Raw genomic sequence first — 19296 nt, 5'->3', positions numbered from 1 at the left:
AGTCTATTAGTTTTAACACACATCTATTTTTTAAAGCAAGACTTGTTTGGGGCGCCTGGGTGGCACAGCGGTTAAGCGTCTGCCTTCGGCTCAGGGCGTGATCCCAGCGTTATGGGATCGAGCCCCACATCAGGCTCCTCCGCTGGGAGCCTGCTTCTTCCTCTCCCACTCCCCCTGCTTATGTTCCCTCTCTCACTGGCTGTCTCTATCTCTGTCGAATGAATAAATAAAATCTTAAAAAAAAAATAAAGCAAAACTTGTTTATAAAAATACACTTTATAGTGAAGTCCAATATAAAATAATTTCTTTATTATTTCCTTGACTTTGGAAAATTGCTATAGGACATTATCATGGAAGTTTTTACCATTGGCTGATTGTCAAACAGAAAGAATCTGGAAAGACATGGTGATCAATTAATAATGACAATAATAGTTAATATTTATGAATCATTTATAGTATGTCCAGGAATGTTCTAAGCTCTGGGCCCATAGACTACAACTGCAGGCCAAATCTGGCCCACCATCTGTTTTTGTAAATAAAGTTTTATTGGAACACAGCTACACACATTTGTTTACATGTGTCTGTGGCTGCCTCCCTCACTGTAAGAACAAGGTTCAGTAGCTGTGACAGAGACAGTAGGGTCTGCAAAGACTATGTACTATCTGGCTCTTTACAGAGAGTCTGCTGGCCCCAAAGCACCAATCTAATTTCCTAAAATATTTTATCTTCTCTCTTCCTTTCATCAAGGTAAGAAGTATGTAGTATTTTTGTCTTCATCTTATAGATGGGAAAACTGAGAAACAGAAGAGTTCATTAGTCTCCGAGAGTCTGCAGCCAGCACCCATGTAGCCCTGCCTGTTCTTCGGGCTTATTTTCCCCATTATAATAATCCACACCGAGTCAAGGAATTCATGGAGAATTGGAAATTGTGCTCTATTCTATTCTAAACAGACTGCCAGCTCCTAGGAGAGCGTGGGGAACCTTTAGCTTTAATTGGCATGCTAAAGCCTTTAGCTTGAACCGACTGCTCCCCTCTCTGGGTCCCCTTCCTTTCAACACCTCCCTTGCCATGCCCCTGACTCCTAAAACTCTCTTCTATCCTTCTCCCAGATGCTCCGCCATACTACCTGTCCTCTTAGACTCAGGAGTCTTTCCCTGAGAGGGCTTGAGTTGTATATAGGTGGAGAAGACAGGTGAAGAGAATATTCCTTTGCAAAGTCAAACCATCCATAAGGCAGTCCGGACTCTTAATCCATTCCAGCTTCCCCCCCCCCCATGCTCTTTGGCATTATTAAACTAAAACAGTTTCTGTTTCTTTTCTCTGCTTTGAATTATAGTATAAAAGGCCTCCTGCTTTTTTCCCTAATTTACTGTATGCCTGGCCAACAAAGAAAGTGGGAAGGTTTTAGGACCCATGTAGGAGGTAGAGATAGAGAAACTCCTTACCCTGCGATGATGTAAAATAAATACATGTACAACTGTACCTTTAAAGTTGCAGGTGGGGGCGGAGCAGGAACTGAGCCTGACATGTTCAGCTCCCATGTCATGACTGAAATTATCCAGAGCACTGGCATCCAAGAATATCGTTTTAAAAGAAGATGCTTGGAATTCTTGATATATCATATGTAAAGCGCCTAGCTCTGGTGACAGGAACATGGAAGTTGTTTGAGATATTACAGTAACTGATAGGAGGAGGATGATGATGTTGATGGTGATTATCCTTGGGACTCCCAGGTCATGGACGTTTCCTTTAGAACATACCAGAAGTTCCTCGGGGCTGCGTTCTCAGGAGGAGAGGTTTCTGGAGGAGGTAGAAACCATCGTTGCAATGGACTCAGCTGATCGCCTGCCTTTGTGTACCTAGAGGAAACTTGGCTGATAAGATGATCTTTCTCACAGGTAATGTGATCAAGACACCTTGCTTCAGCCCCTGCCCCAGGACTTTCTATTAACACCTGGGCACAGCAGAGCGGCTCTTCTGTTGCGTGAACTGCTAAGCTTTTAGAGTCTTGTTTCTCTTACCAGAATTATCTACTTTTACTAAATAGACATCTCTCAAACTTTATAATCTGTTAAGCCCTCATTTATACGTAATTTCAAATATGCATTCTTTGTTCTCACTCCTCAATGCTTTCTGCATGCTGTTTTCTGAATCTTGAATACTCATTTCTATCACGGCAACCTGCCATTGTCCCCATGGAAAATTCAATTAAACTTTAAAATTTATTCTGGAATCATCTTTTCTGAGCAGCTCTTGAACCATCCCTTGCCCCCCAAAAGAACTACTACTGCTCAGTACTATTTTAATACTTTGTGTATGACTGTATTGTTAAATATAGTGTAATATATATCTATTTGTTTTAGTGCTTGTCCTCCATGAAAGTCAGTGAACTTGTTAGGGTTTTTAGAGTTTTATCAAGTACAAAACTAGAAACGGTTGCTTGGACTAAACTTGAGAGCCATTCATCTGGATTCTTAGGACTAGTAATCATGTCTATTACAGTAACCTGTAATTCCTGCTTCCACCTAGAGTTGTCTGGGCTAGTATAGGATAAAGACTAGATGCACAGTCTAGTTATTGGCTGGTTATGTCTGCTTGGTGAGGTTATAAAATATTTTATTTTATTTTCTATTATTTTCTGAGCTTTTTTTCTAATTTTCTGCAATGAACATATATTTCTTTTATATCAGAGAAGAAATGAAATTCTAAGGTATCCCTTCTAGGGGTTTTTCCTATAGGGAGAAATTTCTTATTTTATATCGTAGATTATGGCAGACATCGTGGGTTGACCAACTTAACACCTACTGCCAACTCCTTTCTCTCTTGACCTCAGTTTATATGGAGGTTAGAAGAACTAAATACTTGCTTTCCCAGACTTCTTTGCATCTAGAGTGGTTACATGGATATCACACTGTTGGAGTGTGGCCAACATCATTCCCTCCCTCTACTTCCTTGAGTACAGATGCTTGGAGCTATGGTAGCCATATTGCAGCAATGAGCTCCGAAAGCATAGAAATAAAAAGCAAATACTCAGACCAGGGGCAGAAAAAGATAGAAAGAGCTTGGGGCGTTCTTTGATGTCATTTAGCTTGTGTCCCAGCCGTGGTTTTCTACCTCCAGATGTCTTGTTATCTTGGGGAAATGTCTATACCATTTAAGAAACTAGTAGTTAGGGTTTCTGAATTTTCTGCCAAAAACATGCCTCACAAACAGCTGTGTACAAAAATTTGTGTACAATGATATGTTGAGTGTTATTATAAAAGTTAAGAAGTGAGAAAAAAAACTAACATCCAACAAGAAAAAACTAGTTTTTGAAATTATGAAGCCAAATAATCAGCTTTTAAAAACAAAGTCTTAGGAGACACTAATGAGTAAATAAGTATTTATAATGTATTATTAAGTTTGAAAAAGCAGATTATAAATTTAAAGAGAAAATATCTCAGCTTTGTTAAAAAAATATGCGCATATGCATAGTAAAATAATCATACATCATACATTGTAAATTGTCTTTGTTTCTGGGTAGTTGGACTACAGCGATCTTTATTTTATTAATTTATAAATTACCATATTTTCCAAACGCACTTCAGTGTACATGTATTATTTTTCAATTAAGTAAATTATATTAAATGTTATTGCTAAAATAAAAAAATACCAGAGAACTGATGTCTGGAATGTGAACCAGTTTGCCATGTGGCCAATATCAGGTGAATTAAATGGTAATTGGGGAAAAAATGTAAATTGTGTTCAAATATTCTGCATTTTACTAGACTTGTATCCATGCCAACATTGATAAAAACAGTCAGCCAATGGTACTTGAGAGGAATAATGGGATGTTAGATCTGCAAAAACAATAGATGCTTCCATTTGCTATTGAATTAAAAGTGAGTTAAAATCCATTAACAGTGAAATGTGCCTTTACTCTTCCTCATGATCCCCTCTGAATGATTCAGAGAATGGGCAAGAAGCCCAGATAAATGTGCTGTTTTTGTTTTCTCTTTGAGCTTTGTCCACCTTAGCTGTTTGGTTTCCTAAAAAGACATTTCAAGCAGCCGTCATTGAGATCGACAACCTGGAAACCCAATTTCAGGACCCAAAGCATTTGTTATAAAGAGGCAAATGGCACCCTCAGTCTTAAAACAAGGAAACAGGAACTGTAAGGAGTAAAGATCGTAATGTCAAAATGTAGGATTTTGTTCTGTGCTCCTTAGAGGTTGTGTGAACTGGGGCAAATCTTGTCATCTCTCTGGTCTCCAGTTTCTTCATCTGTGAAATGGGTTTGCTACTTCCTCCCCCACAGTGTTTCTGAGAGTGCTGAACGGAAGAATGGCCACATGTAATGCACACTGTTATGTCAGTAGCATTGGAACCGATTTCTAATAACTCCTATAAAACTGAAACACTTTGAGATCTTATTAATGCCCCATTTAGAAATGGGTCACTGAAGGAAGGATGCAGAAGTGATGCCCCTGGAAAACAGCATTCTGTCAATCAAGTCAGCGGAAATGCCTTAGGTTTTATAGGGTGAAGGATTGTTGTGGCTCACTTCAACCGCGATGGTCCTGAGGGCTTGGGTTTCCTCTTAACTACTTTGTAGCCTGAAAGGGGATCTATGTCCTAGGTGGTTTTCTACTTAATGGGGTATCCAGAGCTGGCCCACTCAAAATTATACCCAGTACCCCCTTCATTTCCAAAAGCATTTCAGTTACATTCCGTTCAAATCTGTTTCTGTACAGATTTATGTACATAGAAAATGCTACTGGAAATGCCAACAATTGGCTAATGTAGCAGTTAGCTGGCACAATCCAGTAATGTTTTCTCTGTTTGGATAGATTATGGATAGTATTTTTATAATAATAAAAAAAACCTTTTTTTTAATAGATTAGAAGCCTTATTTTATTTTATTTTTTGTTAGTTTCAGAGGTAGAGTTTAGGGATTCATCAGTTGCATATCACACCCAGTGCTCATTCCATCAAGTGCCCTCCTTAATGCCCATCACCCAGTTATCCCATCCCCCCACCAACCTCCCCTCCAGCAGCCCTCAGTCTGTTTCCTATATTTAAGAGTTTCTTATGATTCATCTCCCTCTCTGATTTCATCTTATTTTATTTTTTAAAAGAAAAGTATTTTAAAAAGCTATGTCCTGGATAGAAAGAGAAAGTTGGGCTTTTGTTTTTATTATTTGTTTTTTATTTGTTCTGTTTTGCTTTAAGTGTGATTATTCTTGAAAGCCTAAGAGTTTCTGTTTTGCACAGGCAGTAGAGCCATTTCCAAGGTGTTCTGAGCATAAAGAATGGCAGGCTTTGGGCTCTCTCCCAACACTTCTCTTACAGTGTTTTGCTTATATCTTAGGTACGTTTCCTCTCTTCCTGAAGAAAAATGTCTGGTAGAACAGGTTGGCCATCTTTGCAAATGTGCCTTGGACTAGCTGTGGGTGTCTGACATGGATCTTACTCAATAAGGTAACATGGTGACATTATTTGTAGTTGTAATATTAATAATAATTAAAATGTCATGTACAGTCCTCCGCTCCGAGGGCTGAATAGGTGCCAGTCTGATTACATGTGTTACCTAATTTCACCCATACATATGATAAACCTACGAGGTAGGTACAATGAAATAAACTGAGACATGTACATGGGTTCAGTAATTTGCATAAAGTGACAAGTGTGTAGCTGACACAAGATTCAGTTGGGATGTCTGGCCAGACCATATGTACCCCAATGTTCATAGCAGCAATGTCCACAATAGCTAAACTGTGGAAGGAGCCGAGCTGCCCTTCAACAGACAAATGGATAAAGAAGATGTGGTCCATATATACAATGGAATATCACTCAGCCATTAGAAGGAACAATTACCCAACATTTGCAGCAACATGGACAGGACTGGAGGAGATTATGCTAAGTGAAATAAGTCAAGCAGAGAAAAACAATTATCATATGGTTTCATTCATTTATGGAACATAAGAAATAGCAGGGAGATCGGTTGGAGAAGGAAAGGAAGAATGAAGGGGGGGGGGTAAACAGAAGGCGGAATGAGCCACGAGAGACTATGGGCTCCAGGAAACAAACTGAGGGCTTCAAAGGGGAGGGGGTGGGGGATTGGGACAGGCCAGTGATGGGTATTAAGGAGGGCACGTATTGCATGGGTGTTATACACAAATAATGAATCACGGAACACTACATCAAAAACTAATGATGTACTATATGGTGACTAACATAACATAATAAAAAATTAAAAAAAAAAAAAAAAGATGTCTGGCCAGAGCCCTGCTGCGGGGTTGTTCTTGTCTCATGGAGTTGAAGAATGAATCTCGGGCCAAAAGGGTGATGTGAAGTGAAAGTTTATTAAGTGAAAGACCAGAAAGGAAAGAAAAAGAGCTCTCTAGAGTGAGAGGGGTCCCTAATGGGTTGTCACTGACGGCTCTTATGGCTGGTCTTTTGGAGGAAACTGACCGTAGAACTTGGTAAAATTCTTGTCAATATCATGGTGGGTTTGTTAATATCACATCTATATTTAGAAAGAACGGGGGTGGACTTGTAACTATCATGAGCACAAACAAGGTGTTCTTGTAAATATTATGTCTATTTCTCCACCTTTGGGATTTTTGTGAGCCTGGTTATACATAGCTCCTGGCATGACTTTAGTCACATCACCCCCTACCTCTCTCTCCCTCCCTAGGCTCTCCTCTCCCTTACTCACTGCTTCCCAAGCCCATCACTTTGTTCTACCCAGAGTGACTACATGCACTTTGGGAAGAGAAGGTACACATATCCAGTTATGCATTCGTTCTTTCTTGTCATCACCAGAAAGGATTATTAGGCAATGGTCTGTCTGTGGACAAAATGCTTGTGGAGTGAGTCAGGGGGTCATGAACCCCATCTAACGAGAGTTCGTAATGTTACATTATGAGAGCTCCACAGAACCATAGAGCTGGAAGAGGCTTAGAGGAAACAGTGGGCATTGGGTTTTTTAGCTTACCCAGTATCCATTACACTTCCTTTTGGAAATTATACCTTTATTTACCCTTGAGGAATTATCTCTTGAGTAGTCACAGTTTGATTTTCCAATTAAGTAATCTAGTAAAAGGCTGGGTACATGGCCCAAGAGATGAAGTCCAACCGATGCTCCCTTTCTGGAATTTGACTATGAGTTAACATAGTGAAAAGACTGAAAATAACTAGAGTTCTCATTCATTCCAGAGATAGTAACTGGAGCCTCTGGATCTTCTTGAATCCCATTCCAAACAGACTCTTTGGACTATCTTCACTCTTATGCATCCACTTTCCTGAATTACCCTTTCAGTAAAATTTTCCTCTGGCCCCAAAATCCTAGAGCCCATTTGTGACTTTCATCCAAAATAGCCCAACCATCATATAAGCTGTAAGTCGAAACTTTTAGAAAACACAAGACTCATCTACTCAGTATTTCAGGTATTATAGCTTTTGTTTTGTTGAAGAAATGCTTATATAATATCTTTATATGTCAAAGCTCTACTCTAGGTACTTTATACATATAAATGTGCTGAATATCCCCAGTGTTGGAGGAAATAACTACTTTGTGAATCTGCTCTTTCATTTTTAGGTGAAAGCTCATGTTGCAGGACAAGCATTTCTTACATTTGGATAAAATGTTTCCTCATTCTTTCTACCCTCTTAACATTTGTCCTGCCATCCCCCACACAGAATAATGCTGGGTATGGTCTCCTTTTGACTCCTTGTTTTTATGGAACCAGTTGTAATTTTAGACATAGGGATGAACTATTCACAGACTCTGGTGTAGGCTCTGCAACTCTAATTTGAGTGTCATCTGAGCTAAAAGACTGTCCCTCATCTGCTACCTTTGTCTAGCATGCAATGATCAAGAATATGGCATTAGGGCATTCATAAAATCCTAATTTAAAAAAAAACCCAGAGAAGTTCCATTTTCTTTAAATTCTATCACTGTCCATGAAAAAGAGAGTCTCAAGGCTTTATATCTTCAAGTCCTTTCCAAATAATGTCATCAGTTACCCACATCCATGCATTATCTTCATTCATGCATTTATTCATTCAATAAATATTTATTGGGTATACATGCCAGGTGCAAGACAGAGTGCTAGGTGCTTTGGGATGTAAAACAATAAATCAGATGTGGGCATCTAACATCCAGATTAAAAAATAAAAAAAATTAAACATCCATTTGCTTAGTGTACATGGAACCTGTAGCAGACGATTGATTTCTGTTTTGTTTTGTTTTACTTGTTGTTTATTTGTTTTTCTTTTCTTCCATCTAACTCCTTGAGGCTATGTAGACGTGGCTAGTAAAGATGTCATTCTTGGAAACATCTTTTCTAGGACAATGCCTAAGGAGAATGGATGACATACTAGCTATTTAAAAAACACAAGAAGCAGCTCCTTCTTACTCCTAAAGGATCTCCCATGATTGTTCAAGAAGAATTAGTGATTGTTCTCCGGAAATGGTTTCAATCTTTATTTGTCCCTGCTCTAATGAGCTTTGAGAATACAGGTGAAGCCCTTTTATAGGAACCTCCAAGCACAGCAGGAATGATTGAAGAGCAGCAAGATGGGGAGGAGAGGAAAGAAGAAGGTGCAGGAAGTAGGAGAAGGAATTTTAATTGTTCATGTTAGTATGGCCAGAGATATCTCATGGTCTATGCCTATTAACTGCTCCCATACCACCAAGAGATGATGACAGCAGATTCTTTACAACCCACTGGTGTTAAGATCGATATAAGAATACTAATCATAAAAAATGCTCATGAAGGTATCTCATCTCTCTTTAGATTTTAGAGGACGGCCTATATAATATCTGGTGGTAATTTGCCAGGTCAACGTACATGAGAGCACGCCTCACTTTCTTACCTTCCAGTCTATTCTAAAGAGAGAAGGTAGATCAGCTCTGGTCCAGACTTGATGTGTTGGGTGAAGACTCTGATCACTGCGTTCTAAGGAACATTTACTTTCCTTTCCTCTGCAGAGTTGTAAGTCAGCTACATTTGCTCTTTTCCTTAACAAAAGATTGTATCCCCCAGACATTTCTACATCCACCCTTTCTCCGTGCCCAAGTATCAGTTAAACAATACCGATCCCCAAAGGCTAAGGGTGTGTAGAATGGCAGAGGCAGTGCAGAAAACATTGTATCCACAGCAAGGAAATCCACAATATTCATGAAATTTAGGAGAATTTATTTTTATGTATGAAGAACAGTCTTTCTTTTCAAGTATTTAATGACATTAGCCCATGCTTGGTCCAAAGATCAAGACTAGACAATAGAGGAGAGGAGAAGGGTCAAGTGCAGTGGACGGTTTTACTGTTTAGCCTCCAGCCTCTCTTTCCCTCTTGGGTTTATGTGAGGCCAGGGAAGAAGAGATTGTAACAAGCAAGATTAAGTGTCTCCATTAGACATGAAGGACCCAAAGGCGGGACTTCTTTGTACCAGATGCATGAAGTCACCGGAAATACATTTGAGAGAAACCCTTCCAGTACAGCTTGAGCTTGTGGGTAGGGGATGTACATAACAGTAGAAATTGACCTCTGAACTCAGCCAGCCAGATCTGGTTCTGAATTAAAGCTCCTCGTTCTCACTTTGTGGCTGTGTCACCTAGAACGTGTTACTTGCCGCTGTACTTTGTTTTCCTTATCTAAGAAATGGGATCATCGTCACAAGCTGTAGGTGATTGTGAGGATTATATGTGCAGAATAGAGGGTTTTTTCCCCTGCTTTATCTGTTTCTTATCTTTCAATCTGTGATGACAGTAATGATTTCACCTCATCTTATCTTTTTTTATTTTTTATTTTTTTTTTAAAGATTTTATTTATTTGACAGAGATAGAGACAGCCAGCGAGAGAGGGAACACAAGCAGGGGGAGTGGGAGAGGAAGAAGCAGGCTCATAGCAGAGGAGCCTGACATGGGGCTCGATCCCAGATCGCCGGGATCACGCCCTGAGCCGAAGGCAGACGCTTAACCGCTGTGCCACCCAGGCGCCCCCATCTTATCTTTTTTAAAAAACAATTAGTATTCTGCAGCCTTTGACTTGGAACCAAAATGCGCACTGAGATGAGGGAAATTCGGTGATTTATAGTACACTTGGTGCCAACATTATGAATGGATAATATCCCAAAGGTTCATTTGTATGTAAGTCATTTACCATGTTCCAAGCACTGAGCAGATGCTAATTGCTGGGTGCATTCCAGTTTAAAATGGCATCTGGCATTTGAGCAGCTCCTAATTCAGCTTTGTCCATTCTCCTGCTGCCCATGACAACAGTGAACAAGGCAAAAATGCATCCTTCCTGAAATTAAGACTTACATTTTGAAAGGATTCATAATAATTTAAAATTCAACGGAATATATTGCAATAAAAAATAAAAAAAAAATCTACCCAGTCTCCAGCAAATAGTTTTATTTTTGTTCAAAGTGTGAAGATTGAAAGAAAATTCTCCCATCTTAGATTATTCTTCTGATGAAGACATTCAGGTCGCCATAAAATTAAAACAAGACAAGTACACTTCTAATGCAGGAGCACTGATTCTATACACCCCCCCCACCCCCCTGCCAGGTGATCAGTTATCTTTCTCTCCTCATCCATCGATGTCTTCCATCCACAAAGAACACAGCAAAACTGAAAGTGTCAGGACTTTTGGAGGAAGATTTTGGAAGTATGATTGTCAACAGTAAGTAGTGAAAGCAAATACAAAAAAATACGTAGAAGCAGTGCATTTTGGAGATTAGACAGAACATGTTATGTATGTAGCCAAGATGGAAAGGCTCCCAGTTTGATACAATAGAGGCATATTACCCGGATATCTTACAGAAACCAGAAAATGGGTTGAAAGCTTTGCCCATCACTCTAGATGTAAAATGGAGATGGAAATCCAACTTTAGACAGACAGGTAGCAGAGTCAAGGAAATCCACACGTTATTGGCAAACACCTGGTCTGCAGATACCTGGCTTCATTCAAGGCTGAGTGGAGAATATTAAGAAAATATTGGGCGTATTGGGGCGCCTGAGTGGTGCAGTCGTTAAGCGTCTGCCTTCGGCTCAGGGCGTGATCCCGGCGTTCTGGGATCAAGCCCCACATCAGGCTCCTCCGCTGGGAGCCTGCTTCTTCCTCTCCCACTCCCCCTGCTTGTGTTCCCTCTCTCGCTGGCTGTCTCTGTCAAATAAATAAATAAAATCTTAAAAAAAATATATTGGGCGTTTAAAATCGTAAAAAGGAGAGGAAAATATAAGAAGAACATGTTTCTGAAAATGAAGTTTTGCAACCCAAAGGAAAAATTTTAAATTGAATATTCAATCGAATAAACCAAGAAAAAGAGAAGTATTTATTAAATAAGAGCAAAAATTCACAAAAGAAAAGTAGTCTGAAATAAAAGAACAGAATAGAATGAAAACAGTTGAGTGAGCTAAAAGTAAAAAAAACGAAAGGCAAAAATACCAAAACTCTGGTAGCAGAATTCCAGACCATAATGAAAGCAGAAGGAAGCAGACAAGATAAGAACGTGGAGAATCAAATCAGGGTGGTAGAGAAAAACTTGAGAAAACAAGGACAGGAAAATAGAGAGGACAAGAGAGAGGGTGATTACATAAGGCTGGGAAAGACAATGTTCTGCCCATACTTGCAGAGTAACGCTGTGTCTGCAAAGGAAATTGATAAATACAACGAAAATATTTTGGAAATCTCTGAGTATTTAGGAGATCTCTGAGCCGACAGTGAAGGATGCAGATAGAAAGAGGTCATGTATGCTCCGTGGAATCAGAGTTGTGTATGTAGACACATCCTGGCAGACACATGAATTTCAAGTTTGAAGAAAAACATCCCACAAACATCTAGAGAGAAAGCAAGCTTCCCTCACACAGGAACAAAAAGTAGACTAGCTCTTTTTATAATACAAGACTTCTCTACAACAAGATACTCATCCATAAAATAGAGGCCAAATGCTGCTAAGGAAACTCAACCAGGATTAAAAGCTCAGGTTCCGGGACTTAGTGAAATTAAATAATACACAAAATGGAGCTCATGAGTCAAATGCTTCTCTCACCCTAAAGGAAAAAACATCTATTTTCTCCCATTTCAATGTTATGACACATGCAAATAATTTTAAAACAGCCCCTATGGTCTCTCATTCTGCTAAGCTGTACCATATGTGACTTTAATTAAAATTTCCTTTTTCTTCCTCCCTTATCTGTATTTCAAAGATGTCTTAGTTATGTTTTTGTATTGAGCCCGTATAATCTTGACCATCTCCACGCACAATCAGAAAGCAAATGCTTTCCTTACGAGTGCCCTAGTGACTCTTTCACCAAGGGGTTTCAATAAATTCGGAGGCCATGAATGTCTTCAGTAAGTTTATTAAATCTTCCCTTATGTTCATGGTCTTTATGGCAAACATATTGAATCCTGTCTACTCCTTGTTCTCCACAGCTCCCAATCTTCCCCAAATTGGATGAATGTATGCTATGCCATCTCAATTTATTCTTTGTTTTCTCTATCTTCTAGTTTATCAGTGGGCAACCTTAACTCCATGAAGTACGTAATTGCTCAAAGAATAGAGCTAAGGAGAGACTCCATAGTCTCTTTATAGAGTCCTGGCTTCCAGAGTCTTTTCACTACAGAGACTCTGTTTTCTTTGGGAGAGAATATGGTGTGTGGATTCGGTCTCCCGCGCTAAGTCCTGAGCTGACGATGGCCTTCCCTTGGATGAAAGCAGTGCAGTAGCAGCAAAAAATAATAATAATTAGTTGCACAGTGTATGTCCTTAATAGTTTGATAAAGGACCACAAGCGGCACAGTGAAGGAGCTGAGTATGGAAAGGATTCCTTTTTATTAAGCTTAGCAGGGGAGGAGGTTTAAGATATTCATTTCCATAGATAAACAAGCCAAAGGAAAGGAACATCTGCCAGGAAGGGGTCCTCCAACATGTAGCAGATGTGTTTCAACAACAAAGCATATCCAAGAAGCATTTTAGCATTTAATTATTTAGCTATTTCACTGAGCTGAGGAGCAAGGAGGTGGGATGGATTGAGGAAGCATATTGTAAATTTACTGAGCCTGGAAATTCAATTCCGAATGCAGTTTAAGCCTCCACATGCTGAGGCTTCTCTCAGAACATATGCTAACTGCTTTTTGATACACAGACCCCAAATGCATTCATCCCATCCCACATGTGTGGTGGCTATCACCGCGAAGCATCCTCCCCTCCCCTTCCTCCCCACGACTCCCTCCTCTCTCCCTTGCATTTCTGTAACAACTTTCAGGCTCTCATTGCTTCCGGATTTCCCCTGCTCCAAACTCTTGCAGGGATAACAGTCTTTCTAAAATGCAAATCTGATCACTGGATATGAAAAAGAGAAAGAGAGGGACCTGGCATGAGAGCTTAAGGAAGGATTAGTCCGAAGCAAAAGAAAATTGATTAGGGACAGGAGGAAGGAGTAAAATAAAGCAGAAGCTGTCTATCAATTAGCCAAAGGGTTCAGAGGGGAAAGAAGAGTTCGGAATCTCGCGCAGTCCACCTTCTCCTAGGAGGGGGGCAGGTGCTGCTGGGCGCGTCGGTACAGAAGGCTATGCAAGCCTGTGTGCAGGTTCTTGAAAGCTAGTCAAGTGGAGAGCAAAGCAGTCTTGTTACCTTGGCCCAAGAGAAGCCGGACAACCTGATCAGGGACTCCCTGTCGTGCTTCTCCATTGCTCACAGTGTAGAAATCCGGGGATTTTAATGTGATGTGGGAGGACTCCCGCTTCTCTCTCTCTCTAGACTTTTCTTCCAAGCTCCTAGCAAATGGTTGCCTTTCCTCAGCTGTCATCTGTATAATGGTGCATGTCTTCTCTCTTCACAGGATTCCCTGTAATTTCTTAACTAGCTAGTAAATTCCTGCTCAACCTCTCAGGGTTAATTCCATCTCTGTTCCCTTCTGAGGCCTTCTCTCTGCTCACCTTCCTACCAAGTCTGGGTCAGTTATGGTGCCTGCAGACAGCTTTCATAAAGCCCTGGCACGTCACGGTATGGGTAGAAGTTGTCATCGCACTGTTTAATCCTCTCCTTGAGTAGAATGTAAACTTCCGGGGGTCGTAAAGGGCTCAGCTTACGTGTGCTGATGAATGAACGGCTTCATCAGGATTGCAAAGTCCAGAGTGATGGAGTTACACAGCATGAGGGTAGGATGGGGAGGTTAGGACACGCAGGGACATACCTCCCCTGCTAACTTATCAGAGGAACAACTCTGGCCCAGAAACAGTTTTGGTGGAGGACTAGGACCATGGCACAATTGTCCCATCCCTTTTATTACATTTGTGTTTTTTTCAATCAGTACTTTAGTTAGGATGCTTTGAATTGCAGAGGCCAGAAAACTCATCTTATCTAATTTTAGCAAAAACATCTGGCGTTTGGGTAGCTTCAGGAAGGGCTTGATCAAGCACTTGCGATATCAGCGATTAGGCTTCAGTTTCTCTCATCTCCTGGTTGTGTTTTGTTTCATGTTGGCTTCCTGCTCAGGTCCCCTGGCGAAGCATGGGGCAGCTCCGAATGTCTAGCATCTTCACTGGTGGCCCATCTCAGAGAAGAGAAAGCCTGCTGCTCACTTGGCTGTCCCGGTTTACTGCTCCGATCGCGCCATGAACCCATCCCCAAAGTGGTCACTACTGCCAAGTGAATGCGACGTTCTGGTTGACGATGCCCAGCACACACATGTCCATCTCTGTAGGGTACTTCATTCTAAATGCGTGCACAGAAAGTGGAAAACAAAGGCCTCCCTTATAGCGAGGGAAACTTCTAAGAGCGAAGGGGATACTGTTAATAATTAAACCATGGCATAAGCATAGACCGCACTGTCCCAGGCGACTTGGATGTATCATCCCCCAAACCGTAGGAAAGGCAGGACCCTGTGACCCTATACCAGTATGTGTATAAAATCTGTATACACATACATATCACCGTGTGTGTGTATATGTGTACCTCTCTATATACACGTATATATACATACATACGTGTTATGCATCATTATGAAGTGTTAGAAAATTTTTATTTTCCGTAAGATCACAGAAAGGACTCTGAACTGCTTCAATGAAAACCGTTCTTAGTTTTACATCTTTTTCTAATGAGTGGATAACTTCGGGCCAATCTGTTCACTTCTTGGGTCTGTGTTTCTTCATCTTTCAAACACGGGCGCTGTCCTGGGAATTTCTAGCGTTCTCCCTGGCTTCATAGCTCTCTGGGATGACATTATGATTCAAAGGCAGGACTAAACCCAGGCGGATTGGGAGACACTGACTCGAGAGATTTTATCGCACACATACGTATAATGTTGTTGGCTCCCTGTGGCGGATTTGATGTTTTCAAAGCCGTAACAACAGAATGAGTAACAGCAACAACCATGTATCAGTGCGTATTATCCGCCAGGAATAGTCCTGAGCTCTTTATATGTTATTTCATTTGTCCTCACACAACTCAGTGAAAGAAGCATCATAACCCCCCATTTATGGATGAAGCCATCAATTTCATCAGCCACTCAGCCAATAACCGTGTTCTAGGTACTGAGGAAATCGTGATGAGCAGATTTAGCCGAGCTCTCAGACTTCACAGAATTGACATTCTTTGAAAGTAAAGCCGTGAGGAGTTTGCTGAGCTCTGATTCATTGCCGGCTGAAGGGCAAGACCAGCTCCCGGAGGGACGCAGCCGTCTATGGAAGGCCACGGGCTCTTCGCGGCTCCGTCTCTGTGAGGTCTCAGAGCAGGGTCTGGCACTGGGCCTCCGGTCAGGTTGCTGAGCAGGGCTGGAGGTCAGCAAGGGGACTCGGACATGGGGCGAGGAAAAGTGAACACAAATTGGACCCTGCTGCCCTCCGCTTCTGTCCCTTACCACCTCTAACCGTTGATGACCCTCAAAGAACGGTCAAGACTCACTCCCACATCTCAGATCTCCACCTGGTTCTTTTTTTTTTTTTAAGATTTTATTTATTTATTTATTTGAGAGAGAGAGTGCATGATCAGCAGGGGCGGGGGTGCAGAGGGAGAGGGAGAAGCAGATTCTGCGCTGAGCACGGAGCCCATTTCGGGGCTCGATCCCAGAACCCTGAGATCATGACTGAGCCGAAATCAAGAGTTGGACACTCAACCCATTGAGCCACCCAGATGCACCCCCCCCCCCAACCTGGTTCTTTAAAGGAAGGGAATTCCAAGAAATCCAGCTCTGGTTTTGCTAAATTGACACAGCACAGCAGACCTATAAGGGCAAGGGAGAGATTCGGGTGGTAGTAAGTTAAGAAAGACAGACAATAAGCCAACAATTAAAAAAGAAAACTATCAGATCCCAGCATGTAGACACTGGCGGTGGGATGCCGCGCCAGGGCCACCGGCGGCCACTTCAGACGGGCAGCGCAAAACTTTGCAGTCGATATGTGGAGAAGCAGAGTCAGACCCAGGCAGCGTGGCTCTGGGGCCAATTATTTTTATCTTCCACACAAATTCTGTTCAAACTTGAATGATAATAATAATTTCCTGGGGGCAGAGGCTATGTCTTTAAAAAGCAAATTCTCAGGCATCTCCCGAGAACAACGGGATCAGAATCTCAAGGTTCGGGAACTTGTGGTTTTAATAAGCACCTGGGGTGGGATTTAGCAGACCGGTTTAGAGAACACTGAACCAGTGCTTTGCAAAAGAGTAATAAAGTCCTGAAATGGACTGCTCGCCTATTTCTGAAAAGAAGACCAAATTATCCCTGGGTGAGTTTGAACCACCAACCTTTCCGCTAGCAGCCGAATGTGCTAACCGGGTGCACCACAGAGACAACCGTGCAGCTGAGCTACTGGCTTTAGCTCCAACAGGGAAGTCCCCTCTATGTGCCGTTTTGTCTGGAATAAAACACAAGCACCCAGCAGTATGCCACACACACACACACACACACACACACATGTGCGCGTGCCATCAACTTTTCTGATTTATCATAAAAACTGTGTGTGTGCGTGCGCGCGTGTGCGTGTGTTCAGGATGCAGAACCAGCAAAGCTTTTTAACTCCTCAAAGGTACTTAAAAAGCCCTGTGTTTAGACATCTCAGCAACTCCCTCATCCACCTGGGAGAGACGTGTGAATGAAAATGTGCTTCATTTATATGGAAAGGCTTTCAGGCTTTAGAAGCACAAGCTGAAAGGCAAAACTTCACCAATAGCAATAGACATTCATCAACATTAATGGAAACATTCGCTTCCCCCAGTGCTGAGGGCTTCCAGGGGGATTAATTGTTTAATATTCACAAAGGACTTTGAAGATGAAAAGACCCACATAAAGGCTGCAAATGAACACTCACTTTGTTTGCTTTTCTTATCCTGGAGTTGAATCTGCGGAGCCACCGGCCTTTGAAGCAGCTCCAAGATTATAATAATGATGACCACCCTTGGACTGGGGAGAACAGAGAGCAGGGAGGAACAATTTACCCTGAGCGATAATTCTAGTGACTGCAAAAGCAAGGACTTTGGCATCAAACAGAGTCCCGACTCTCCAGCACCTGCCAGCTGTGTGACCTTGGGCAAGTTACTTACCTTCTCTGAGATTCTATCTCCTTAGCTGGAAACATGGTAAAATTATTTCTACCTGGTTATTGTCCAAGTTAGAGGTGTTTAGGGACTTAGGTAGTGCCTGGCATAGTTTCAGTACCCATGCAATTAAAATTATTGTTGCTATTGCCAGTGTTTGGGGGGATATTAGTAACTAAGGTTTCCAAGGTGAGCCAGGCTGACAGGCTAGAAATCTTTTGAATCATTTGTGGGTATGTGTGTGTGTCTAAGAGAAGACTGAGCTGTTATTTACTCAAGATTAAATAACTTTAAACGGTTCTTTATTTCATAGTCGCTTTTTTTTTCTTCTCATATCCCAACTAATCTCTAACATAGCTCTTCTCTCGACTCTCATGTATGTCCCAACTGTAATCTTTAATGTTACTGCAGTGTTCGGCAACGTCGAGAACTTAAGGAGTTCGTTCTGTGAATTGTTGGAGCAGCTCTGCGTGGAATGGAACCCAGTGACGCCCGACGCTATAAGATACTGGGGGAGGAGGCACTTGTGTTTGAAGCCCAAACCTGTCTCTATCTCATTTAGACATTGGGGATTGTATTCCCACTTTTGCTCCATCAGTAGCACTCCAGGGAATGAGGTGGGAGTTGGCAAGAAGGGAGAGGAGAACAACAATATTTACTCAGCTTTGAATTCTGCTCAGCTTTAGTTCAGGTGGGGATCCACTGAGCTCCACTGCCTGACTTCTACGGACTGTCCGCTCGGGTTGGAGGCTGCTTCTTCAATCATCTCAAGGAAGTAATGACATAGGGATTTTCTTCCATATGTGATCGGCAGATCACACCCGATCACTCTCTGAACGCAATGGTTATGTGCCCATGGATTAGACCATACTTCCGTGGGGAGAAAAAGAGAAAATCAAGGTCCCCCACCAGGTCATCTGCTCAGATTTAGAAAACAGGTGTCTAGAGTGCATTGACTTACAGCACAAGCTACCCTGCTTCTCCAGTATGTACAAATTAGGTAACTTGGGAACTTAAAAATTGCAGTGCCAGAGCACGATGCCTGAACGTTTATGGTAGAGTTATGGCTCTTCAGAAATCAAGAAGGAGTTAGGAAATCAGAAGCCAAGAGCTTCTCTCTGTTCTCCTTTGTAGATGACCATGTTATAGGAGGGAAGGGAATGAGAGGGAGGCTTGGAAATCTTTACAAAAACATTCTCCCTCTGAGTCACGTCTAGAAAAAATTAGAAGGCCACAATAATTGGGTTGTCGTGTGTGAGTTTTTTCCCCCCTTATTCAGGAATGATATCAATAATAAATAGCTCACCAAAAGAACTAAGTGTTTGTGATCCAAGAGAAAAGAAATTTTAATTAGGATACAGAAGACCTGAGTTTGAGTACTACCATTAACATTAATTAGCTCTGTGATGTTGGGAAATTCAATTAAACTCTGCTGGCCTTGTTTTTTTGTTTGTTTGCTTTTTTTTTTTAACTTGTAAATTGAGACAGGAAAAGAAGTTTTCACTAGACAACTCACTAAGCTTTCACAGGAATTTCTCTGCACGTGAATATTTTCCTCCAAGGACAAAACACGCAATAGTCACTATTTAGCTTCTCGGTGTCCTTAGTTGGGAGTTCGGGGTATGCTGGACCCTTGTGATCACATGTTGGTGGGGAATGGATCACAGGCAGAGCTCTGGGGGTAGAGATTTGGCTCCAGGGTCCAGGGCTTTATAATACACCTCGTCTTGGTTTGGTAAGGATCGACATCCATGGATATCCAAACGAGTAG

General features: G+C 41.5%; 1 long non-coding RNA gene across 1 annotated transcript; it reads left to right on the top strand.

The window, feature by feature from the left end:
- Positions 1 to 1740: 1740 nt before the first annotated feature.
- LOC103661682 lies at positions 1741 to 18966 on the top strand. Its single transcript, XR_005833616.1, has 3 exons — positions 1741 to 1899; positions 5352 to 5461; positions 17325 to 18966. It is a non-coding gene; the product is annotated as an uncharacterized LOC103661682 (long non-coding RNA).
- Positions 18967 to 19296: the final 330 nt, after the last annotated feature.

Source organism: Ursus maritimus, unplaced genomic scaffold (genome assembly GCF_017311325.1).
Source record: "Ursus maritimus isolate PB19 unplaced genomic scaffold, ASM1731132v1 scaffold_9, whole genome shotgun sequence".
In the NCBI taxonomy this organism is placed as follows: Eukaryota; Metazoa; Chordata; class Mammalia; order Carnivora; family Ursidae; genus Ursus; species Ursus maritimus.
The sequence above is the reverse complement of the archived record's forward strand: the minus strand, read 5'-3'. Positions and strand labels throughout refer to the sequence as shown.